The sequence below is a fragment of the Gobius niger genome (genome assembly GCF_951799975.1).
Source record: "Gobius niger genome assembly, chromosome: 9".
Classification (NCBI taxonomy): Eukaryota; Metazoa; Chordata; class Actinopteri; order Gobiiformes; family Gobiidae; genus Gobius; species Gobius niger.
In genome coordinates this window covers 14,791,252-14,817,580 of record NC_136860.1, presented here as the reverse complement: position 1 = coordinate 14,817,580, position 26,329 = coordinate 14,791,252, and positions in this window count along the sequence as shown.

Below are 26,329 nucleotides of genomic sequence, written 5' to 3'. Positions count from 1 at the left end.
CCTCTGCTCCATCGCTGTTTACATTATGGGACTCGCGTTGGTTATAAAAGTTAATCCACTTTGATTCTGGCGAAGGTTCACCAAACATCCATCAGTGACAGTCACCGAAAAACAATATTTTGGTGATAGTCGCTGAATCCCGGAGAAAAAAACAGCTGAGTGGCCTCTTCCTGAAAAGGGTTGAATATAAACTCCTCGTCCTCGTAGCCAAACGCGCTTCTTTTTCTCCGTGACATTATCGTTAGTTAAGAATAAATAACAGCTGTGTCCAGAATAGGTAACGAGCTCCATCTTCACAGCTGCAGCGCAAACATGACTGATCTGTTCAGACGCGATGTGTTTGTTTTGGCCACAGCTGACCTGGAAGCACCTCGGACACATCCTTTTTTATTTTATTTTTTATTTTATTTTATTTTTTTCATTTTTTACTCTTTGTTTCTCTCTTATGACAGAAATAATGAAAACGCTGTTTTACAAATTAAAATCAGGCCGTAAGCATAGAATTAAGACATTACATTACAGACGTCGAGCACTTCCGTTCCGCCGTTGTTACGACACAATTGAACACTCAGTCGTTCACGAGGAGAGGGAGGAGCAGCTGCTCAGAGAGCAGGATTCAGGAGGATTGCGGAGAGCTGCGTGAATGAAGCCACAAACCACTCTGGGGGTGTTTTTAATAAGGAAATAGCATAACAACATGGCTAAAAGCTCCAAAAAGTCGATTTTGCATGATATAGGACCTTTAACAAATATATTTTCTTTCATCTGACTTGATCCACTGACCACGCTAACTGCGCAATGCTAATCCGCTCTGTTATGCTACGCTATGTTATGCTACGCTATGTTATGCTACGCTATGTTATGCTGCGCTATGTTATGCTACGCTATGTTATGCTACGCTATGTTATGCTACGCTATGTTATGCTACGCTATGTTATGCTACGCTCTGTTATGCTACGCTATGCTACGATATGTTATGCTACGCTATGTTATGCAACGCTATGCTATGCAACGCTATGCTATGCTACGATATGTTATGCTATGCTATGTTATGCTACGCTATGTTATGCTACGCTATGTTATGCTACGCTATGTTATGCTACGCTATGTTATGCTACGCTATGTTATGCTACGATATGTTATTCTGTGCTGTTATGCTACGCTATGTTATGCTACGCCATGTTATGCTACGCTATGTTATGCTGCGCTATGTTATGCTACGATATGTTATTCTGTGCTATGTTATGCTATGCTACGTAATGTTACACTACGTAACGATACTGTCAGCGCTAGGTAGTAATGGACATATTTAGAATATTCCTTTTGAGTAACTGTATTCAGGCACTGTTACTCTTTCATTTGAGGGTATTTAGAATACAGTTACCTTACTAAAATTACAGTAATACATTGCAGTACTCAATCATTACATTACATTACATTCAGTTTCATATTCATAACAACATGGGGGGAAACGGCTGGGGGAAAGTTTAGCTCTCTGTCAGTTTGTGTGCTTTTTTTGCATTCCTAATTAATAGTAGATAAGTCCTCAACAGGCAGGTAACAAGTTTAGCCAACATGTTATTCATGATACTCTGCATTTAAGCATGAATGTTATGCAAATCAAAATGAAAGTATTCTAAGTATTCCGAATACAGTACTCTGATTCTGAAAAATATTGGAGTATGTTTCAACATACATTTTAAGGAAAGTATTCAGCATTCTGTAACTAAATATAATTTGAAAGTATTCTTCCCAACACTGGATACTGTACACTACATTACATTGCGCTTTGTTACGCCATTACTATGTTAGCCTAAGTTATGCATTGTTTTGTTTTATTATGAAGCTTACGTTATGTTTGAATAAATATTTGAGCAGAATATACAAAGATTTGAAAATTAAAAAAATGTTTAAAAAACAGTTTTTTAACAATAACTACTGAAAGGTAAGGCAACTTTATTTATGTCGTGCAATCCGTATACAAGGCAACTCAATGCACCTTACAAAAAAAGATATGCACAATTACAATCCGGTTAAAGTTAGGGCAAAGCACATACATAAAAACATCAAGACATGGGAAATACACAGGGAGTTGAAAAAAGGTCATGAACACAAATGCAGAAGGATTGGGTCGTGGTTCGGGAGGGTACGTGTGTGCAGTTATTAGCAAGGTCCTTGAAATGAATGTGTTTATCAGAAAGCCAACAACATCAAGGTGCAATGGGGTTAAAAGACAGAGCAATCATGTTTTTGCAAAGCCATACTGCCTTTTTGTACGCTATGCTACTCTGTGCTATGCTACGTAACATTTTCCATCGCTATGCTACCTTATTTAAAGCAGAGCTATGTTAACCTACACCAGTGGTACACAAACTTGTCATCTGGAAGCCTCCACAGTTCAAAATTACAGAAATCGCCACAAGCAATGTAAAAAATAGGAGGAAACTAATTTGTTAGCTGCCAGGTCACCACTAGTTACACCAAACACACTGTAGTATCCAAATGCTTTTAGATGTATACAATAAATTCAGTATTTTACATTTTTCTACACTGGTTCAATCAACCCTTTTACCCATAATTCAGCGGTTTTGACGGCTCAAATAAAACAATATTGTAACTTGTGTCCACTTTACTCCCTCTTAATTCGATAAAATAAAGAGAGTCTGGTGAATAAGACTGAAACCAGCTGTATTTTATACTTCCTATTGGAGCGTGTACATTTCTTCCTTTGTAGCGCTAACCACCCCCTGTCTCCCTCTGCCCCCCCTGAGCTCTCCTCCCCCTCTGACAGATGCTGAAGAGATGGCCATCTCCACATGAACGTCTCCACTGTTGGAAGCTCCTTTTTTTTTTTTTTTGGTCTGTGTATCTTTGTAGAACTGACATGAATCCGCTTTTTCTGCGGCGGGACTGACAAGAGCGCCGGATAGAGCTGTCACGAGCTGTTTTGACGGCAGCGTGAAGCTCGGCCGCCGCCTGGAACGGTCCGAGCGCCGCAAATTGGAAATCCAGAGGAGATCATCTGGAAAGAACACGTAGGCTGGTGGTGCACAGTGCTAACCGAGGAGGCGCGCAGGGGAGAGAGGGGCGGCGGCAGGCTGAGAGAGAGCAAAGGCAAAACACTGATACAAACTGGAGCCAAAAAGCAAGTGCAAACGATTGGGCACAAAGGCAGCACGGAAAGTTTGGGAATGTCGAGAGCGGCTGTTGTTGCAAAGCTGCGGCAATCACATTTTTGTGAAATAAAAACAGACCGCGTGCGCTGTGGTTGTGTCTAAATATAGCACTGTTTCCTCCAGCGCAAACCAGGAAGTCAGAGGCTAAAGTAAAATGAGCCAATCCAATCCAGCTTTAAAAACAATACTGTTGATCAACGTGTAGTACACACACAGCAGGGCAAACAGTAACTGCAAGGCGCGTAAAAAAGCATAACTAAGTAACTCATGCCCCTAGAGGCCACAAGCGCCGCTGCAGGTGTCGTAGCATGTTGTGGTTTTTTACTCATTAATTGTCCGTGAGAGTAAATACTGCGCTGACAGAAAAGACAAAGGGTGAGAGGAATATTGTACATCCAATTACACAATGAAAATACTTTTTTTCACTCAAACTTGGCTGTAAATACTGTTTAAGTGGTGCTAGCCCGCAGTTAGCTTTGCCCATTAGCTTGTTAGCTCCTTCTTCGTGATGCCATTAGTGTGCATTGGGGCCTCTGACCCGGAGTCAGGAAAGTTGCAATTGTGGTTTTCTGGCCACAGACACCAGGAGGAGATGAAAGACCCCCAATCATCCCATTAACACTTGTATTACCCCAGAGGGACTACGAAAAGGATTTATTATGGTAAACAAGTTACTTAGTGCTGCTTTTTTTAGAGCCGACATAAAAACAGGCAAAGAATCAACCTGCCTAAGATGCAAAGTGCAGTTCGTTCCATAATTTTGGACCCACCACAAAAAAGCACGGTCTCTTCTCTGTTTCCTGTTTGTCTTTGGGACCACAAACAGAGAGAGATCTACAGACCTGAGGGAGCGTGCAGGCGCGTATAGGGCTGCAGCAGGTCCGACAAGTACAGCAGCCCAAGCCCATGAAGGCATTTAAAGAAGAATTACAGAATTTTAAACTAAGTACGGAAATGGACAGGGAGCCAATGCAAGGATTTTAAAATAGGAGATATGTGCTCCCTTGTTTTTTGTGTCAAGCAGCAGTGTTTTGTACCAGCTGTAGTGAAGCGAAGGAGGTCTGGTTCAGCCCAACACCAACATACAGCACATTAGAGGCAGTTAGCTACAAAAACATGAATTAAAATCTCGAAATGCTGCCGTGACAAAACAGGTTTTACTTTAGCCAGTTGACGAATTTGGAAGAAGCTTGTTTTGACAACTGATCTGGGCATTGAGTTTAAGACGACTGTCCAGTCTCACACCTATAGTTACGACAGGCTTTACATAATCGGTCAGATCAGAAGATTAACTGAAGTAATTTTTTACCAAATAATATCAAATAGTATTACAAGCTTTCCGAAAAACATGATGCTGGCCAGAGAAGTAAGCCACTTCAACATTCCATTAAAAAAAAACAAGCTATAGGTTTATTTATCAAAACGTCTCATGAAGCCTAATATTGTGTTAACGCTAATTTGCTGATGTCTTGCGCAGCCCTAGTACAGTTAGTAGGTGCAGTTGTTTTCCTGCCGGTTCCTTATCTTGAGCGAGGGAGCAAATAAAACCTCTCTGACATTGTGTGGATGTTCAGTTGCATTTATCAGAACGCGTGGCGTAAATTGCATCACCTGAAGGAATGTGATCAGGTCAGATGCAAGGATTAGCCGGGCGTATTAAAGCCATTCTTTTCTATAGTACAACATATTTGCTTCTTCGAAAGGAATACCTTTTATGAGTTCATTCCATCACGGCAAAAAAAAATAAATATCGCAGGATTTCTATAGCGCTGCTCCATCCTCCTGCTTGCAGTGCAGTTGGCTTTATTGATAAAAGGATGAAAAGAGCTGCCGGGATATGAGTCTGTAACACAAGCATTTCACTTATGCTATCACCCGAGTCCAATGCTATGTATTGTTGGTCTGAAATTGGTCTTTTCTATAAGCACCGCAGTGGCAAAGATGTGCAAACAACTTAGCTCATTGATTATTTGCCAGTTTACAAGACATATTTCCAACTTGACATGAAACGGTTCCTTTTAAGCTTCTAGCATGTTTTGGAGACGTGCCAGGCCCCCAAAACTCTGGCATTCAAAAAATTAATCATAAGGAAAATGCATCATTTATAAGCCTAACTTAAATTTTACTGAGACAAATAAACTGCACTAGAGTAGTTTTCCTCTCACGTCCTTCTTAAAACAATTTGAGACTCCCTGCAATCCATGGAGCTCCAACAAGAGGGCCCCCAGATTGGAAACCAAATGTCTGCTGAAATCTGTCAATAAATAGGGGTCATGTAGCGTGCAGCTCAAAGATATATTGAACAGGATAGCTATGAAAGGAGTCAAACTGGAATGTATAATTTGAGCAAAAGAACTATTGGTTGCGATCATTTATTTCAATCTGAAAAGACTCACAGAAACAAAGCAGCATTAGAGAACTTTTATTGGACATGAACCATGTTTGGCGCTCAGACCCCGGCAGAAGACAGTGGATAAACAGTACAATATGAGCATGATGAATGAATGAAGTCTACCCCCCGGAGTCTGGACACTGGTGGTGATAAAGGATGAGATCAGAGGCAGCCAGCAGATGATGAGCAGAGCAAAGGAGGGGTGGAGGAGGGTCACAGCACAGATGGGAAATGGCTGAGGCAGTGAACGAGGGGGCTTAAAGGAACAGGTCACCGTTTTTACATACTGAGATATGTCCTTACCTCAGCTTAGACGAGTTGAAACGTACCTGTCACGCAAAACGACCAAAGATGTTGTTAGCATTTGGCCTCTCCCAGTATATTCCTATAGCTCCAAATGGGGGTGAAGTTGGAAGCTACCACGATCCTCCACGGGCACGCACAAAGATCAGACAGGTGTGTTTCAACTCGTCTAAGCTCAGGTAACGGTGGCCTGTTCCTTTAAGAGGAGAATCCTGGGCGATGATTGACTGACGCCGGACCTGCTTCCACTGACACGGAGGTGCGGCTTGAGATGAACCGATGTTTGGATGATTGCTGAGAAGAAGCTGGAGATGAGGCGACGAAATGATTGCTGCAGTTAGGTCTTCCAGGTTGAGATTCATTCCAGTGCTACTGCTTTGTCAGCATGCCGTTGGCAAAAAATGAAAGCTTTAATGAGACAGACGATTCTTACTGCAGCCTGTTGTTTCGCGTCTCAATTTTTGCAGGCAACCAAAAATCAAGTCCTTGGTGATTAAAGGAATAGGCCACCGTTTTTTCATACTGAGATATGTTCTTACCTTAGCTTTGACGAGTTCTTTAGGACCTGTCTGGTCTTCACCCGTGCCTTCAATCACGTAAACACAGCGCAGACGGCGTTAGCATTTTAGCCTCTCCCTCTCTCCTCTATAGCTCCAAAACAGGTCAAGATAGAAGCTACCAAGCTCTTCCACGTTTTCCCTATTTAAATATGGTTACGTGAAGTGTTACACTACAAAGTATAATTACACAAAATTAAACAATGTGGATTTTCTAAGCGGATAAAAGGGGGAACTATATTGTAAGGCGTAATAATACCAGGAGTAATTTGGCATCCGCACAGTAAAGTGAAGATTACTGTGCAGTAAAGTGACGATTACTGCGCAGTAAAGTGAAGATTACTGCGCGGATTTCAAACTATTTAAATAGGGAAAACGTGGAAGAGCTTGGTAGCTTCTATCTTGACCTGCTTTGGAGCTATAGAGGAGAGAGGGAGAGGCTAAATGCTAACGCCGTCTGCGCTGTGTTTACGTGATTGAAGGCACGGGGGAAGATCAGACAGGTCCTAAAGAACTCGTCAAAGCTAAGGTAAGAACATATCTCAGTATGTAAAAACGGTGGCCTATTCCTTTAAGAGTATTTTCCATAGGCAGATGCACGTTTCAAAATGCTAGATCAATGCTGACGCCGAAGCCTGTACAAAACAGTTGCTTTTTTACATGACCCCCCCCTCTCCATCGTTCCCCCCCCCCCCCCATGGCCTGATTCCTCTTCAGCCCTGCCCGGTGACACTCTCCTCTCCGCTGCTCCGTGGTTGGAGCAGATCCGTCGGCTCCCATCACTTGACTCATTTGGACTTCTCTGTGATTTTACCGCGCGGCGACGGGAGCAGCCTTCGGTCCGCATTAGCGCTCACACGGACCCCTCCAAAGCGCCACTGTACAAACTCGCGCTGGCAGCCCCGGCTCTTTTTTTTTTTTATATTTATAGTGCCCAGCAGGTGTCAGCCACAGTGCCCCCCCCCCCCCCACCTCCCCACGAGACCCCCCGGCCGCTGGATAAAGGCTGAGCTGGGGGGGAGATGGGTGAGCGGGGGGGAGAGAAGGGGCCTGCCGCTTGGGATTAGGAGCCTGAATCCAATCTTGAGAAGCAGCGGGCTCCAGCCGAGTTGAAGTGTTTTCTGGAGAATTCGTCCTCTCCCCTGCACGAGCTGATTATTTCCAGATTTTACTTCTGCTTGACTGGAGATGAGCGCAGAGCGACTGCACACACCGGTGCCGGTTATGGCGGAGCTCGGTGTTAAACTGCCAAACAGGTTTTGTAATTAGAAATAAGCATTGTGTTGATAGACAGACCAATTGTTTCATAAGAGTACTTTGTGCACCACAAAGCTAAAACCGGCATACATTACACAGAGCGAAGCAACCTGATACTAAACCAAAACTTCTCACTTGGTAATATTCTGCGTTGAGTAATGACTCTGTTATGAATGTCTATTTAAAACAAAGACATCCTCAAATCCTTCGCTCATTCGTCCACTAAAACCTCTTTCAATACACAAAGTTATTCTGGCTTTGCAGCATGTCTCCCACCAATCTGAATCATATTTTTTTTTTATCTTTTGTAACTGGCCACAATGTCTCATTTGAAGCTGCATTTGCTGGTTCCTGTGCTTCTATTGAAAACTATTTCTATAAGTGCGCTACCCGTGACCTCCAAACGCACTGAGTGAATGACCGGCAGAAACATTTTTGTCCTTACAACTTCAAAACCAGCGCAGGAATGTTCTGTCTTTTGTGCAATGATTGTCTGATACTTTTTTGTACTTTTACAAAGCTTTGAAACGAAATTCTTATATAGTGATACAACATAGGGTATGTTATATCAATAAACTATATGCCGTGCCCTATCGCAGTTAAACTCTATTGTCTTTGTAGGTTTTCTTTCATGGCTAGTGTAGGCTTATGGCTTATTTTGGATGTTGTTTTGCAATTAGGTGCAGTTCTTACAGCCAGAAAGGCTCAAATACCTGGATAGACAGAGCTGGTTAAACTGGATTGATTGAATTATCAAAAAAGAAAAAAAGATCCACTTGCACAGAAAGACTAAACACTTGAAAAAAAAAAAAAAAATGAAATACTTTTATAACTTTTTGGTTTATGGCAATTGAAGTTTATTTGTAAAGCACAGTCCGGACCTAAAATAGTTCTGAGTGCTTTATGAAGAAAAATTACGCTTAGAGGCAAATGGAAAAAAAACAACCCATAAACAAACCATACGAAATGTAATTAAACACGAAGAGTGCGGGGAAAAACATTTCCATTTTCATATGTGCTAAACAGAAGTGTTTTCAGCCTGGCTCATATCTTCTGGAGGACTGATCCTGATTTTGGCTGCATAAAAAGGAAATGCAGCCTCACGATGTTAAGTCCGGCACAGGTAAGGTTTACCTGATAATACTCGGTTGTACTTCTGTTTCCATCACATACATACAGTAGAGCACATGGCAGCACCACAGAGGAAGCATGAAACACACGGATGTATTAGGCTACACTCAACAAAGACAATTCAAATAAAGGTGAACACCTTTCGACGGAGTTTATGAAATCATTCTTAAGTGCAAAGCCAAAAACTAGAGGAAAGACGCAACTAAACCACAACTAAGAAGGCAAGCTATTGAGCTAACGTGGCTAATTTATATGCTAACAGCGGCTAAACGCTATAGATCGGCAAAATCTCCCTTTAAAACCGCGGTATGATGTTGTGAAATATGAATCTGGTATCGCCTGCCTGTTTTAGCGAGGGCTGTCCTCTCTCTGGTCTGACAAGGGCTGGGTACCGTTAAACGCTCAAATCAAATCAATCAAAAGCAGGTACTGAAAAAAATAAAATAAAATCTACATTCAAGTTTTGATGCTGTTGGTCGTCAAAATAAAATAAAAAAAGTTGAAAACAATTTTTTTTTTAAATCGTGAAAAACTGGGGTAAATTTGGGAATTTTTTACAAAGCGGGAAACATTTGAAAAAAATTGAGAAAAAAATGGGAAATAATGAAAACATTTTGTAGTTAAAGGACGTTTCTTGGATGTTTGTAATAATGTAATAATTGTTAACATTGTTAAGCTGTTTTATGGTTCAATATGACAAATAATTTAGTATATGTATCTAAAAAAAGTATCATTCAGTTATCGGTATCGAAAATCAAGTATCATTCAAGCAGTACTAAGTCATTTGTTTACCTTAATAAAACCTTTTCGTAGTCCCTCTGGGGGTCACACAACTGTTGATGGGGTGATTGGAGGGTCTTTCATCTTCCCCTGGTGTCTCTGGCCAGAAAACCACCATTGCAACTTCGCTGCCACCGGGTAGGAGCACCAATACACACTAATGGAATCACGAAGAAGAAGCTAGCAGGCTAACGGGCAAAGCTAACTGCGGGATAGCACCACTTAAACAGTGTTTAGAGCCAAGTTTGAGTGAAAAAAATGTATATCCACTGTGTAATTGCACAATATCCCTCTCTCCCTTTCTCTTTTCTGTCAGTGTAGTATTTACTCTCACGCCCAATTAATGAGTAAAAAACCGCAACATGCTACGACATCTGCAGTGGCGCTTATGGCCTCTAGGGGCATGAGTTACTTAGTACGTTAAATGTACGTTACGCAGCTCTACCCGGGACCAAACCTGGAGTCTTCCTGCAGTGAGATGAGACAATATGCTTCCATGCTTCTTCTAACTCATATATTTGTATTAAAATGTTTTGCAAGAGCCCTTCGGAAAGAGGAATGAGAGGGTTTGGCGTTGGGTGGTCATTGCAAGCTCCATAGTTTTAGTGCAGCATGTTCCCTTCAAGCTCTTGTAATTCTTCCACCATAATGGCCAATGTTAATGATTACAGAACAGAATTTAATTAGTTTTCAGACAGACATAATGTTACGCCAGTCTCCAGTGACCGGGACCAGAGTGCTCATTCTCTGCATCAAAAGCGAACCGTCTTTTTTTTTTTTTGTGCCGCCATTTTCTGTCACTTCAGGTCACCGCGGAACCTGTGTAGTCCCTAATGGAGACAGGAAGGGCCAATCCGCCAGGCACCATCCCCTCGAATCCCAAGCGCACACTCGTTAAAAGGTCGGATAATTAAAATATTGATTAATTTGCACAGCAACGATTCACAGTCACACTTTATCAAACCGCGGAGCTCTCTTAATTACCTCGCCATTACGCCGGCGGGGCCCGACCCGGCTCGTTTTGGTGTCACATGTAATGAAAAAGAACATTTCTTTAACTGGCTTTTAAATTTTTGACCTGTAAAATTTTAATGGGAGGTACGGTGCGCGGATTGGCAGCAGGAGTCATGGGTGGCTAATGCGCTCAAGTTCGGTTAAGTGGCGGCGCACGCTGGGAGCCGGCGCACCTCTCCAAAGTCATCCCTCACAACTGTTCGGGCCACATTACATCCGCAGAGGACGATTGGATGATTATGCCAAACTTGATCTTGGGTTTTGTATGCTGCAGTGTTCAGTTTCTATTATAAAAATCTACGAAAGCACTGCGAATCACTTTGCGTACAATGCTTTACAATTAAGCTTTCCCATATTCACAACCGGAGAAGGACAGAAAGTTTTAAGCGTCTAATTCAACACCTGGAATCTCATTTCTTCTACTTTCGATCACCGCGTCTAAATTCAACGTCTTGGGAACAAGTCTGGTTCTCTGCAGTACATTGTTAAAAGGTCCTTGAAGCCAAACAATGTGGAAAATACTGTTTGTAACTCCTTTAATTGACTAAATGTATTCAAAGTTTTATATCCGACCATTTTTTTCTTGAAATGCCGTTGACTTAAACAAACTTAAAGGTGCATTATGCAACTCTTTATGTGGAAAAAAAGTTTATATTTGTGCATATTTGACCTAATGGCTGTATGAGGGTTCAGCAGGGCACCTTTACTTTCCATCACAGTGGTTTCTAGGACACCCCAGGATCAATTGTTTGGAAGTTTTCACTGTTGACGGACACCTCTCACTTCCAAAAACGTACAAAACAATTGATCCTGGAGCGCTGCTGAGACCACCGTGATCAGAAGCATAGCTTGCCATAGGGCAAGGTAGGCAGCTACATGGGGCCCCTAATAGTCAAGTGCCCCCACGAACTAACACGTCCTCTCTCCCAGTGTGCAGTACACCAAGCGGCCACCAGAGGGCCCCCACCGACATTCTTGCTTGCGGCCCCTTGGTACCCTTGCTGCGCCACTGACCGTAAAGGCGCCTTGCTGATTTTCTATGTCACACTTCACAATGTGGGGATGGTCTGTGATGGTTCACAGATTGAATGATTGTGATGAATGATGAATTATGGCCACAACACAACCAAAGTTCAGGCCACACTTTAGGCATGTGTTGTTTTTTGCTGTTGTTTTTTTTTCTTTTTGCTGAAAGAGGAACTAATGTGGTCCACTCATGGCTGGGTTCTGCTGCTCTTTAGTTAACAGTGTGCTGTTGGTGTCCTAGTTTTGTTGATGACAGAGATCGTAGTGGCAGCGTTGGGGGCTCACTCTGCCTCTCTTCCATAATATGAGACACTTCTTGAAAACGGACTCAGCTCATCTTTGGTCGTACAACAGTTCTTTTCATAAATCCATGTCTCACTGTGAGACCTGCGACGAGAGATCTTTTATCTCAGCAGGCCAATATTGTCCAGTTTATGAGCTTAGCTACTGGCTACTGTGTTCTATAAGATCGTACCTCACGATCCCCACTATAGCACCAATCGGTTGGCAGTTTGATCGAGTTCTTCGGTTATTATGGAGAGCTTTTAATATTCTGGTTTTGTCTTGATCATATAAACGCAGTTTCCCGGTTACAGAAACCCAAAAATAGCAGTTTCCCGGTAATGAGAAACTTGGATTCTCTGGCTGGTAACCAGGATATAACAGCATATACGCTATTTTCCAGCTTGAAGCAACTCCCCATTCCTTGTGCATGCGCCGTTAATCGCAAACAAAGAGCTTTTATTTTAACCATGGAAGAACTAAAAGTGAATATTTTAGATGGAAGGAAACATCGTAATGCTGATTTATGTGGAACTGTCTCCGACCGTTTAAAGGTGACTGGTTTTCCTCTGGACGCATAGAGGGGTCGACCATGACACCGGCGGCTGAAGGACCAGCTCATTATGAAGTTCTCTCTTCACTCACTATTGGTGAACTCCATCAGTTCCACTCTCTCCCACCAGCCCCGGCATCGAACCTTCTCACAGTGCTCCCTGGTCCGTGTCGGTGGCAAAGACAGGTCCAGGACGGCTAAAGGTAACAAATTATCCAACAATCTGCCCTCGCTGTCACCTGCCGTAGCTCAGGAAGTAGTGGATGAGCAAAACATTTAGTCCAAAGTGGGCATTCAAAGAACAAGCCCCGCAATAAGCCACAGTGGTCGCATATCTATGCTTTTAATATTTTCACCGTATTGTGTCCTTATTTGATCACGTAAACAGGGGATTTCTCAGTGTACATATAAACACCATATCCCATAACCGGAAAATGCCTAACAACCAGGAAAATCGAGCACTTGTAAACACACTCTATGGATTTTTTTTTTTTTTTTTTCATGTCAAGCATTTTACCATTTTACCCACAAGCCAGTGACCGCAGGTGGTAAAATATCCATAGATTGCCTTGAAATTGGACCATTGCTGTCGAACACTGAAGGCAAAGGTTGAAAATGTGCAGCACTAGAGACTAAGGAAAGATTCTGAAATTTGGAACAAAGCTAGAAAGGATTTGACGACACCATCAAACATTTGAAAAGACCGTTTTTTGTGTCTGACGCATCACTAAGGTAAAACACGCACACTTGTTATGCCAATGGTGTTTATCTAATACCCTCAAAGCTTTGCACAAAAATATTAACCGCAATAATAACGGCTAATACAACGTTTTAATGCACCACTTTCCATAAATTGCTTTTATCCAGTCACTTAAACCTCCCACTATTTCGCCGCCCACCTCCCGCTCTTTTCCCCGAGCACATTTTAAACATTAACTATTCAAATACTCACTGGGCTATGATACTTAGATTTATGCTATACTTGAAATAAAACCCGAAAATGTCATCTCTGCCCATCCCTCCTCTCTCGAATCACGTGGAGGTCTATTAAAAAGAGGTTGAAGGAACATGAGCGTATTTCTTTCATATTGTAATAAGCTATGAGCGGTATCACACCTCTCGGATTGTGCTGCATCAGAACCTATGCGCTGAGCACCTTTGTTTGCGTCCGTATTAGCATTTCAAAGGCGGCCCCCGGGAAGGCGCTTTGCATATTCACATCTGATTAACCGGTTTAAATGAACTCGTCAAAACGGAGGGGCTGAGCGCTGCTGACGCCATGGGACCACACGGATAGTGATGGAAAGAGAGCGTGCCGCGTTACAGGACAAGGGGACTGGGGCTATACGGGCCGTGGTCCGTAAAGACTTTGCCGGTAAATAGCATGGGAACCAAAGTTTGTTGTTTGTCGATTTTACAAAGCGATTTTGTCAGAACTGCTGCCTCTGTTCCTCTTTCAATACAGCATTATTCCACAAGTGTGTTTTCCCATACATACAGAATGTTTTGAACTGAAACGTCAGGCAATCAAGGACGGACAAGAACAGATTTTTCCTGATTTGTTAAAGAAATGCACTAAATAGAAAAGGAATTATAGTCATCCCAGCCCCAACTACAGTGTATTCCATAACTTTTCACACAGAGTACAACCTCATAAAATATTTGGCCTTACGCTTGCCACAAGTCTAAGACCCTGTCCATACGAAGTCAAGCTGAGGACCAAACACAAAGATATTTCATCAATCCAGTGTATCATCCATACGAGCGTTTTGGGGGTCTGTAAACGAACATTTTCCAAACTAGCTCCCAGAGTGGAAAGATCTCAAAACGGCGTTTACGTGGCGCAGCTGTTACGCAACTTTGACTAAAACGATGACATCACAGCGCCAGAGTGGTGTCTGTTATCCATGATCTACTGACCTTATAATGAGTTTTACTTATGGATCTATGATGGTTTTAGTCCGCTCCTCTTTGCTCCACTACAGTCCACAAGAAGAAAGAAGACAAGAAGAAAAACACAGCCGAGTCAGTCTGTGTTTTTGGACTGACAGTCAAAGTCACTGACAGATTTTTCTGCTTTAGTCCCGTTACATCTGAAGAATAAACTCTCCGCCTCATCTCTTCTGTAGCTCGTAAATCCTTGAATCACTTTCATTTCACTGTTTACATTCCACAAGAGTTTCCTGCACATGCGCCCTCTACATCTTGTTCTATTATCTGTGTTAGCGTCACAGCGCCTCACACAGGCCTGGAAGGTGAATTGCGCCGTTTTCACAGACCTAAGTCGACCCATGTGGACGCACACATTTACTAAGCTGGCTTCGTGCTTACAAATAAAGTTTCTGAACACACAAGTGCTTTGTCTTCGTGTGGATATAGCCTAGATCAAGATATTTGTTAAAAAATTAACACAATTTGAACAACGCCACAGGAGTGATGCAGTGTTGTTTACGTCAACAAAGACTATAACGACATCATTACAATGATGCACCTTTTATAGTGATGATAACTTGACGGTGACTATACCTAAAAATAGCTCTTCAGTGACTAAAACATGACAAGGCGTTAATGAGTTTACACTGACGAGACGAAAATGTGAGAAAGTGGTTCATTCAGTTTGTCATGTGTTTGTCACAGTTCCTAATTTCATGGTTTTATACTTCCTTGTTTGGTTTACATCGATTTCATTTCACGGTTATGCGTATCAACCAAGAAGAGTATTAAAATGGGGGCAAACCCAAGCAACATGCCTCAGAAGAGTGGACAAGACAACAGCAAAACGTCGTACAGCACCAGATAAATACGGAGTCACCTCCTAACCCAAAAAACCAGTAGGGATAGTCTAAATGTCCTCCTCTAACTTACCATCTGGACGCAGGGCAACATCCTCAGTGCGGGGCCATGACAGCGAGCCACTCACCATCCGTGCACAGTAGTCAGTTCAAAACCACAAGTTCACAAGTATAAATGCAATATCTGTTAAAACAAACCTGTGCAACACTGGAGCAATGAACACACAGGCAAAACCAGGAAGTGGGTGAGCACAAAAGAATGAAAGGTCTATGCTAAAACGTTTTCTTTTTGTCCAGACCTGTGTGTTTTTTCCTCTATACCAAGAAAACCAAATTAACTTATTTGGATTACTATAGCCGCTTGTATCCTGCTTGCCTCGGTTTAAGTACTTGCCTTGGGTTTCCGCTTCACCAGTGTTGCTTTCGTCGATGATAACAATATCATTCTGTTGACGCACTTTTTTTAATGATAATAACGTAATGATGACGAGCTAAATATAGCTCTTTGGCGACTAAAACATGACACCACTTTTACGTCAATGAGACGAGATGAAAATGGCGCCGTCAGCTCACGTGGAATCACATGCGGAAGGTTGCGCCGCTACTATCAGCGTACGTCCTCCATGGAGCATTTGACAGTGATGTCACAGGGACTTTATCGTTGGTAAAAAAATATTTGGAAGCGATGATCAGAGGACGAGGAGAGCAGGCGCTTTTGGTGGAAAGTCCTGTTCAAAAAGATACTTCTGCCAGTAACTATTGTGGTGTAATCTGTTTGTCAAAAGCTACATGAAGCCAAGAGATTATTATCATTGATCCCAATTTCCAATACATATCGAAATAAATTATTACTTTTTATAATGAAACTGACTAAGACTTGACAAAAACCTTTTTAGTCTTTTCGTGTGATTGAGACGTGACTAAAATAAAAAGCATTTTCGTCCAAAAGACAAGACTATAATGGCTGCCAAAAACAACAACATTGCACTGTTGTGGGCGGCGCAACAGAACGGCCTGAAAGTTTTGTGAGCTGCGATGACAACGATGTGGATAAGTGCTGCCTTTTGGTAGGGGTCATGGAATCATTCAGACGGGCCAAGGCAAATACTAGAGGAAAGAAGCCGCTAAAAGACAGCTATGAAAGTAAGCAACATGCTAATGTTATGCTAAAACCAGCTAAAGTTGTGCTAACAGCAGCTAAATGCTATCATCGGCAAACAGCAGTATGATGTTGTGAAATATAAAATCTGTATTACCTGCATGTTAATAGTGAGGACTGTCCTCTCTCTCATTTGCCAATCAGAAGACAGCAGTCTGTTTACGTTACGTTACTCTTGGTTCCAGGTCCCAGAACTTGTGCCTGGTCAGACCGGATTGGTCCTGGCCATGGCAGTGAAGATGCTCACCCAACAGGGTTGACCAGGCACTGGGCTGGGTATGGCCTGCCCGTGGAAACATGCCAATATGTGTATGTCGCACTTTTGTTAAGTTATTCCACAAGGGTTTCTCTGCCAGTTGACTAAAAGCAGAAAACTGTCCCGAGTTGTTTGTCTTTTTCTTTTAATTGGTAATGTCTCATGTTGCAGAATTATTTTGTGTTTTTCATGCTTGTAAAAGTATCATTTGATATTTTTCCTTGTTTTTCCAATGAAGATCAACATCAATTACAGCAAGTATATATAGCGAAGCGTATTATAGGCGAATCTTTTGTATCTATGGTAGAGTATGAGCCTATACTGTATCTATACCCATTTATCCTTAAAATACGGCGATCTCATCCACTATTTGAGGTGATTTACTGTGTAGATTAAACCACTATAGCCAGATGATACTGTGGCAGAGAGGTTTACGGGGTCAAGTCTGTCTGTCTTGCAAACCGGCTCTTCCTTTCTCCGCCCTATTCCTTCAAGACAGACTCATTCAAATTTCATGCCCATCCCTTAGTGGCCCCATTAGGCTACTATGTATTCTTTTTGCCCACCTTTCCATAATAGTGAATTAAGAGCGGGGTGAACCAGTGGTCAGCCTTTCCACATCATTAAAAAAAAAATAGTCTACATCTAAAATCCAAAACACACGCTCGTTCAGGAAAAACCCATTTGTATAAACTCGTGATCGGCGCTTTGTTCCGGTCGCCTGCTATAAAATATGAAGCGAGCGTGTGATTATTAATTGGGCCCATTGTAATTTGGAGACGGCGGCTGCATATTGTTGGCGGCTCTCCACGGGCGCGCTGACGTGTCGCGGGGGCCAATAGTCGCGACGCCCGGGCCGCGTGGAAGCCGCCGCGTCCGCATACCAATGAGCGCGGGTTAAAAAGGCAGCGCGCGGAGACGGAGCGGCGGAGAGGAGCGGAGCGGTCTCCACGGACTAATTTCCAAAAGCACCTCTTAATGTGGGCCCGTGTCAATCACCCGAACAGACAGCCAGCTCCACCGTCGTCCTCCCCTGATATGGAGCCAGTGGAGAGAGCGAGAGAGAGACAGACAGACGGAGAGTGGATGTTTGAGCACAGATTATTATCATCACCAAAGTATTGATGGCTTTATTACAGACTCGCAGCTCTGTAATGTAGATATCAAGTGAAGGGAGCAGCGAGAATGGTGGGAATGTGGAGTGGAGAATACGCAATAAATCTGTTTAAAGTGAAAAATGTGGATATCTGTCAAAAGGACCTTAATGTGGAGCGCAAGATTGACTCGTTGCATAGATATTTATTTGAATTTTTTTCATCCAGATAGTCCTATGGATTCACAGTTTTTTCAGGGGAGTCCTGGTTCTTCGGAGTATGGGAGGATAAAAATGCCTCCAAACACAAGTGTTGAAAGTAATGCGATACTTAATGCTGGGTATTGCGGCAAAAAGTATTGCGATACAATCTGACCCGATGTTTTGTCCCAGCCATACTAACCATAGCCTGGCCTTAGCCATCCGTAAACTCCGGTCAATTATCATTTCCCTATGTACGTGTCACAGGTGGATTTGAGTTTTATTGAGGGGTTTGGATAGGACGATGACGAAAGCAAGGAACAGTTTATGGCGAAAATAACAAAGTTGAGGTGAGAGCTAAATGTGGCGTAACCAATAAGAAAGTCACTGTTAAAAATGTATGAAATTACGTTTATTTACAAAAAGGCCTATATAAAAACAAATAAACTAAAAATAGGTTAGGTAAAATCCAGAACGGACGCGACATCACATAGCCCCGCATTTCCCTCCATCGCGCCAGTTTTAACATAAATATATTAAAACATGCAAGTAAAATCAAACAATCTTAAAAAACAAAAACAACAAAAGTTGCACCCTCTCACATACGTCTAGGTCTAATCTAAGTGGCTGTGTTACAATGGTTGACTTTCAACCTACCATTCAGCGAGCGGGGGAGGCAGGGGTTGTAGGTGACGTCAAGCATTTGCGCCGCATTTGCTGGTTGCAGTTTGGCAATGGCGGCGGATACAAAAGTAATGGAAGCTCTTCAATCCATTCTGGCTCGGCTCCCAAATATCCAGAAATTAAAATTGAAGCCTTGGAATGCACAAGGAATACTCCCAAGAGCATAGCTGATAGCTGTTTCACTCAGGCGCATTACATACGTCATGACCAAACGCTAGCGAAAATCAGATCCAATCGTTTCAAAAGAGTTCACCCCTCCCACCTGATAAAGGAGCTCAATTGTGAAAGTCCAGACCCTTGTACGAAATGCAATGAGTGCGAGGGTCTGGTGACACCAGGCTATACTAACCAGTGGTTATGTTGCTTTTGTTGATGTACATTGTACTAATAAATACAAGTAGCTACACTGAGGATGACATACGTTTGAACATAATGTTTTTTAACATAATGTTTTTTACCGTTTGATTATCGATTTACTCTTCAAAGCTTCTATTGAGTTGTCAAACTTGGTCTAGAACATTTAACTCCACATGTTTAGATGGGATACAACAATATAGAGTAGAATAGAGCTCTATATTCTTTCATAAAGTGAAGTATTGTATAAGAAAAAAAAAAACCTGAACTGGACAAATCATAGTTATTAGTAGAGTTTTTAAGGCATGCACCAGAACTTCTGAGCCTCTATATGGACTTAACATTGAAACCTTTCCTTTGACCATTCTACCATTTTTATTATCGCCTTTTTCTTAATATGGGCAATCCACGCAGGAGACCATCGTTTAAGGGAGACAGATTCCATCTCAATCCACAACATCTGTTCAAAGATGGCATTGAAACCAACGCAGTCTACTAGATGACTTGATGTGGAACAAAAAAATCAACAATCCTAAAGAATTGCTGGGATAAAAGCAAGATTTAGTAAAAGCTGACCTTTGATTCATACTGAAACAGTCGTTCCGTCTCTCAGCAGATGGAGACACTATGAGAGACGTCTGTGTTGATAACAATGGACATGTAATGGATGGAAATATTATGCACGTTTCCTGTTTCGGTTGTGATCATTAATTAATATTCATGCGCCTCAATTAATAAACATGCAGACACCACGCTGCAGCTCCATGGCAACCGACTCACCACACCAATCTGCTAAGGTCAGCCACGCCGCCGTCACATCAACCGGTTTACTGCCGCAAATTTGGCCAGAATAGTGCTGTGACTAACTGAGATGGATTGTTGTTGAGAAACATGCACTCGAGTATGTTACCTCAAAATTCAGGAATAAGCCTCATGATTATTTCTGTCGATTTGGCTTATTAGTGGCTGAATGGTTTGAGCTCTTGCCTCGTACCAAACCAGATTTTGAAAACAGGTTTGTTGAGGTCTTACAGTATCAACAACTGAACTACAGTGTTAGCACGTGTTAAACGTCAAAAGGCCAGGCAGACAACGTGTTTATACGGGGGAGTCTTCCACCAGAGTGATTCTCCCTTCACCTAACGCTTTTCTATTGGATACAAAGAACCAAGTGTGCAAGCGGTTACTGATCATTTCTGAAGGGTACACACACAGCCCGCCAGACACTCGGCGGTGCAGCGCAGAGCGTCCCAAAGCTAATTTTAACAAGAGGTGGGCAGACTCGGACATGGACTTTTGGAGAAGAACAAGATGAACAATACTAGTAAAGTAAAGCAAGAGAAAATGAATGAAAAAATAGATTTAGGAGTAAACTTTGGCGCTGAGAAGATGCTTACTATGGTTCCTGATCATTTACAGTCTTCAGTTTGGGCAAAGATGAAGAGTGACAGACACAACATATTTCCATGTAATTACTATGTTATTTCACTTTTAGTTACCGTCCTGACTGTGCCGTGAAGTTAGTCCAAACAGTCATCAGTTTCTTAATCAGAAGATCGCAGGTTCAAGTCAGTCACAGTAATGTAGTCGGCAGTGGTGGCCAAAATACTTGGGTTTTATAACTTGAGTAAAAGACCAGATAGCCTACTGGTCAAATACTAAGATAAGATAAACCTTTATTGATCTCACAAAGGAGAAATTCACTTGTTACAGTCGGCGTTCAAGAAGATCACTCAGTACTACTACTGAGTACACTCGCTACTCCAACATACTCCAACATGAAGATCACAGAGTGTATTCTAAGTTCTATTTTGGACAAAATATGCTGCCAATTCTATACTTTATAGAAACTAGACAGTCCCTCCAGGATTTTGCGGGCATTTTTTGTGATTGTCGCGGGGTAAAATGCCTGATTTTGCGGGCCATTTTCCAAAAGTTGCAATAAAAAGTTGAGATTTTTTTCTGCTTAAAACAATCAGTACATCAGTTTTAACCAAAGAGACTCTGGGGAATAATAAAAGACTTATATAATATATGTTATTTTAGATAATCTCGTCTCCTTCGCTCAGCTACAGAAAGTGGGCGGGGCTAAGAGGCACCTGTTTCTGTGAGCGCAGGGTCTGACTCCACACAAATCTGATAAGATAGAGCCATGAATGAGAATCCGAGAACAGACCAAGGGACGAATGTTTATTTCACACATCGACATTGAGCTTTGGCTCCGGTATCCGGCTCCAAATAAATATCCAGTAGCAGAGAAGCAACTTGGACAGAGCGCGATACGAGATCCATGGTAGGATCACACAGCGGCTCACGCTGTAAAGGCCCAGCCGAGTGAGAGGAGGCGGAGCAAATATGAAAGTCCTTCAGTCTGAGGCTGAGGTGCTGGGCATATGCGCGAAAATATGACTTAAATCATCAAGAACTCACTTTAGTTGCACATAAGTTGCGGAGTTAAGGAAAAGTTGCGAAGGACATTGCAGATTATTGGAATAGTTGCGGGAAAGTTGCGGGCTTTTGGAAAAGTTGCAACTCCGCACTGATTTCGCGGAGTTTGCTTGATGTTGCGTTAATAGTTACAATCGCAATATCGCGAAATCCTGGAGGGACTGACTAGAACAACGTATTGTGTTTCCAAATGTAGCAATAAGTTAACAATAAAAGCCCTACTTAAAGGTGTATTATGCAACTTTTCATACGGAAAAAAAACCTTAGTGACCCAGCGGCTGTAGGAGTGGTCAGCATGGCACCTTTACTTTTGATCACGGCGGCCTCTACAATGCTCTAGAATCAATTCTTTTGTAGGTCTTCCGGTGAGAGGGTCCGTCAGCAGTGAAAACCTTTCAAGTAACTAATCACCATGCTGATGACTCATACAGGCACTGGGTCACTGTAAGGTCAAATACGCACAAATATCACCTTTTTTTTTCCATATAAAAAGTTGCATAATGCACCTTTAAGTAATGTAGAGAGCCCCACAAGTTCTATTTAAGAACAGTTCTTAAGAAAATTGATTTAGTTACTGACCATCTCTGGTGGCAACAACAAGAGACAAAAGAAGTGTACAATTGATTGATTGATTTTTGATTGATTGATTGATTGATTGTTTATTCCGAGTTCAATGTACATTTCATACACACGTTTTTTACATTAACATGTGCAGCTTTTACGAAATTTTAACATGCTTTTCATGACAATGAACCAAATTCCCAATGTAAGAGGACCACAATGCCTCTGGACAATGTAATGACCATGTTTTGCAGCTCCTTTTACACTCCCCTGATCACCTGCATTCATCCGACACAATACAAGCATCAATGCTGCACTTACAATTTATGACGTTCAAGCTTTTTATACAGTATGTATGTAACTTAAATGAAGATGAAACTGGACAGTTCTTCAAAAAAAAAAAAAATTATATTACTAATAATATTAATGTATTTTATTCAGTCACCTCTGGCCCTGCATTCATGTGATTGACCTCACGGGCTGAATCCTGATTGGTCATATTTCCATTTCCTACGCCGGGGGATCCATACGTCCTGAGCTGGACTCAAGGAGACCATTTAGGACGGCTTCGATAAATGCAACTGGAGTGATTCTATTTTGACTGGCTATAACAAGTAGCCACAAAAAGAGAGACGTGAATTTTTTGATGTAACAAATTGTCACAGTTGATATCTGGTTGTCTTTTGTCTTGCTGCCATGTCAGAGTGATTTCCCTGACAGCTCTACATAACAGTTTTATTTGATATCCTTTGTTACTCCCGAGCAGAACGCGCTTGTCCCCTCTGGGAGTAGACCCATTGTCGGCGTGTGAAATTGTGTCCTCCTTATCTCGAGGAGTGCTTCAAGAGACGAGTCGTCAGAAAAAAGACGTCAAATCCGTCCGAGCAGTCTCAATTTCCACGTGACACACTTCAGGCAGCGCTGATAATGGTGGGACAGTGCAGCATGGGGAGCAAAGAAATGATCTGAAAGCACAACCAACTAATCCAAATAAATCAATGAATAGGTTTGAGTGTTTTATTTTTCCAGTTGCAAATCTGAAATTGAATGTAGTAAAAAGAACATTGTGTCAAGGTTTGAAAAGAGTATAGTCTGTCCCAAGAAATCATTAGCGGCCAACAAAGCCTCTTGAGAAATGTTTTAAGCACTAAAGCAACACGACTGAGAGCTTAATACAAAAGTCATCAACACCTCATAAGTCCGTTTCTTCTACTAAATTCCAGAGGTTTTACAAAGGTTTGAAATTGAATATTTTAACCTGCACTCAACTGTTTTCCTTCACAGGTTCATAGTTTCAATGACACCTTCATCAAGGTGTCACTAGATTATACATGGTCCAGATTGTATAAAGACAAACGTGAGATGTGGGACATCTTCAAATCACGCCAAGACGTGAGGTCAGAGATTGTTTTGCAACATTTTTGATAAGCAAAAACAATAGTAATGGCCTACACTTGTATTGTGCTTTACAAGATAATGTCACGAATTTCTCAATGCCTGTTTCAGATGGTGGGTCGTTGGTGTTGCGGTCTTCAGCCCTGTCCATGGAGGAACAGAGCAACCCCATCCACAGGGATTGGACAAGAAGAACTAAACCTCCAACAAGGACGGTCTGCGATCTTGGCCCATCTGCTGAGGGACTCCCAGCAGCCCTGGGTCTCTATAGCCTGTTCGTCCGTGGGAGTGGATCTGTTCTTCTGTGGCTCTCCCCAAGGTTTCTTTTTTCTCGTGCTGGGTTTTTCAATTCAAGGACGAGGGTACCCACACGGCTTGTCACCACCTGCTGGCAAGTTTGCATTCCCAAAATACTTAATTTGCCTGAACTTTGGTTGGGTTGGGTTGGGTTGGGTAGGTAGGTGGGTGGGTCGGTCGGTCGGTCAGTCAGTGTGGTTGGTTGGTTGGTTCTTTGGTTGTTGGTTCTTTGGTTGGTTGTTGGTTCTTTGGTTGGTTGGTTGGTTGGTTGGTTGGTTGGTTGGTTGGTTGGTTGGATGGTTGGTTGGTTGGTTGGTTGGTTGGTTGGTTGGTTGGTTCGTTCTTTGGTTGTTGGTTCTTTGGTTGTTGGTTCATTGGTTGTTGGTTCTTTGGTTGGTTGGTTGGTTGGTTGGTTGGTTGGTTGGTTGGTTGGTTGGATGGTTGGTTGGTTGGTTGGTTGGTTGGTTGGTTGGTTGGTTGGTTGGTTGGTTCGTTCTTTGGTTGTTGGTTCTTTGGTTGTTGGTTCATTGGTTGTTGGTTCTTTGGTTGGTTGGTTGGTTGGTTGGTTGGTTGGTTGGTTGGTTGGTTGGGTGAAATGTCTTGCCCAAGGATACGGAATCTGGGATTCGAACCGCCAGTAACCGCTCTTCCATCTGAGCCACTGTCGGTCCCAAATAATAGAAATCCCATTCATACTTGCTTTTCCCACCGTCAGCAAACATGGCGACCTACCCGAGTACAAAGACATTAAAAAGAACTACAAAAAATCACGTGAAACCAGCATCATCTACTGCCAAATCAACAGGCAAAGCACTAACTCTTTTCACTGCATCTGAGAGAAGTTCTCAAGTTCATTTGAGTGAGGCATTCGCGTTTGAGTGACGCAAAACAAACCTGCTTCTGTGATTTGAGCGATAAAAAGCTTATGGCACAAATGATTGGCAGGATCCCACACTCTTGTCCATTTCTGCCCTTTTTTTCCACTTCATCCCGATTTCATCCCGAGTTTTAAAAGCAATTAAAAAGCGGAAAACATTATCAGTTGGCCACCTTGTTCTCACTTTGTGCATCCCTTTCCACATAACTTCCCTTAAATCATATATAGCGTCCCCTCATTCCCCATCCTCTTCCTACAGAACTTGAAACCCCTTTATTCTCCGCTTCAAAAACACATGTTTGGAGCGCATGTTATTTGTTTACTTCTTTTCAGCGCCAGGTTGAATGGAACCAGTCGTCAATAAGAGATGGCCAGACCTCATCCGCTGTCTGCCAACTTCTCTATGTCTGCCCCTTATTATACGGCCAGTTAATTGAATCCAACTGCAACGCTTGCCTCCTACAAAAAGCAAAAGCGCTGGAGCAGGTGTAACCGCAGTTCTCCCTTACCGCTGAATATTGCTTTTAGCTCTGGTCAGACTTTCTTTTTTTTTTAAGAGAGGGAGAGAGAGAACGGCACAAGCTTTTGTACAAAACAAAAAGAAAAAAACGCTCTTTCATTTAAGACCGCGGTGTATTCCTATCCTTTCTCAAAAGCTTTCCACTTTGACCCATTGCGAAGAAAGATTTCAGACAGTAAGCTAGCGTTTTTTTCCCTTTTTTTTCCTTTTTTTTTTTGCTAAAGATGCGAGATTGGATGCGGACGAAATGGCCGTGACCTCACCCCCGGATACGAACGCGGCGCTAAAAGGAGAGAAATGCTGTCTTTGTGCTTGGCGATCCAGCCCGATGCCTGGGATCACAGCTTGTTTATGGGTAATGGCGTGCAGAGGTGGTTGGTGGAGTAATTGCTGTCATATTTTAGCCGCGGTGGAAATAACTAACTCCGGTGTAGTCGGGAGCGAGTCGGGGGCGCGCTTGTTTAAATGGTCGGGGCGGATGGAGGCTGTGTTGCTTTTGATTCCGCCGATCGTGGCTAAAAGCGTCTACAGACTTACAGAAATATGTTTTTTTTGTTGTTGTTGTTGTTGAAAGCGCGTGTTCTTCGGCGAGTCGGCAGTTGCAAATCTTAGTTGTTTTAAAGGATTTGATGAAATCCTTGGAATTCTGAATTATACAGAATACCACAAACAGATCAAATGGAGACTTTGGCCCGAACTAATGGTCGACTTACAACTTAGTGCATCGTTAACGCCCTGCTTACTAACATTTACTTGTGTGAATGCTTGATGTATGCCTTGTTATATAGAGTGTACGGAGCTATGAGAAGATATTGAGAGAAATTGCCCCCCCGAATTGAGAAAGATATTCAAAGAAATTGCCCCCCCATAAACAAATTTTATGACAAAAAGGCCAAAAAGGTGATGACAACATGGCAACAACACAAGGAAAGGTCTTAGCTCAGTTGTGTAGGACTTAGCTTTCAAATGAGACGTTACACTGGCCTAAAACTATAAGTCTCCAGTCAATTAGGCTTATAGATTTGGGTGCTGAACTGGAGAAAATGCATTTGGTTAAAGTGGGGGTTAATAGGTTCATATTGCCTGCTAAATTCAGACTATCCACCAGGGGATGCTGCAGCACCCTCAGCACCCTAGGTTCCCTTCAGAGTGTAAAACGTCGACGAAAGGTTTGAAACTACGTGGACGGATAAAGGCAGGCTAAAACAGGCCCTCCCTCGC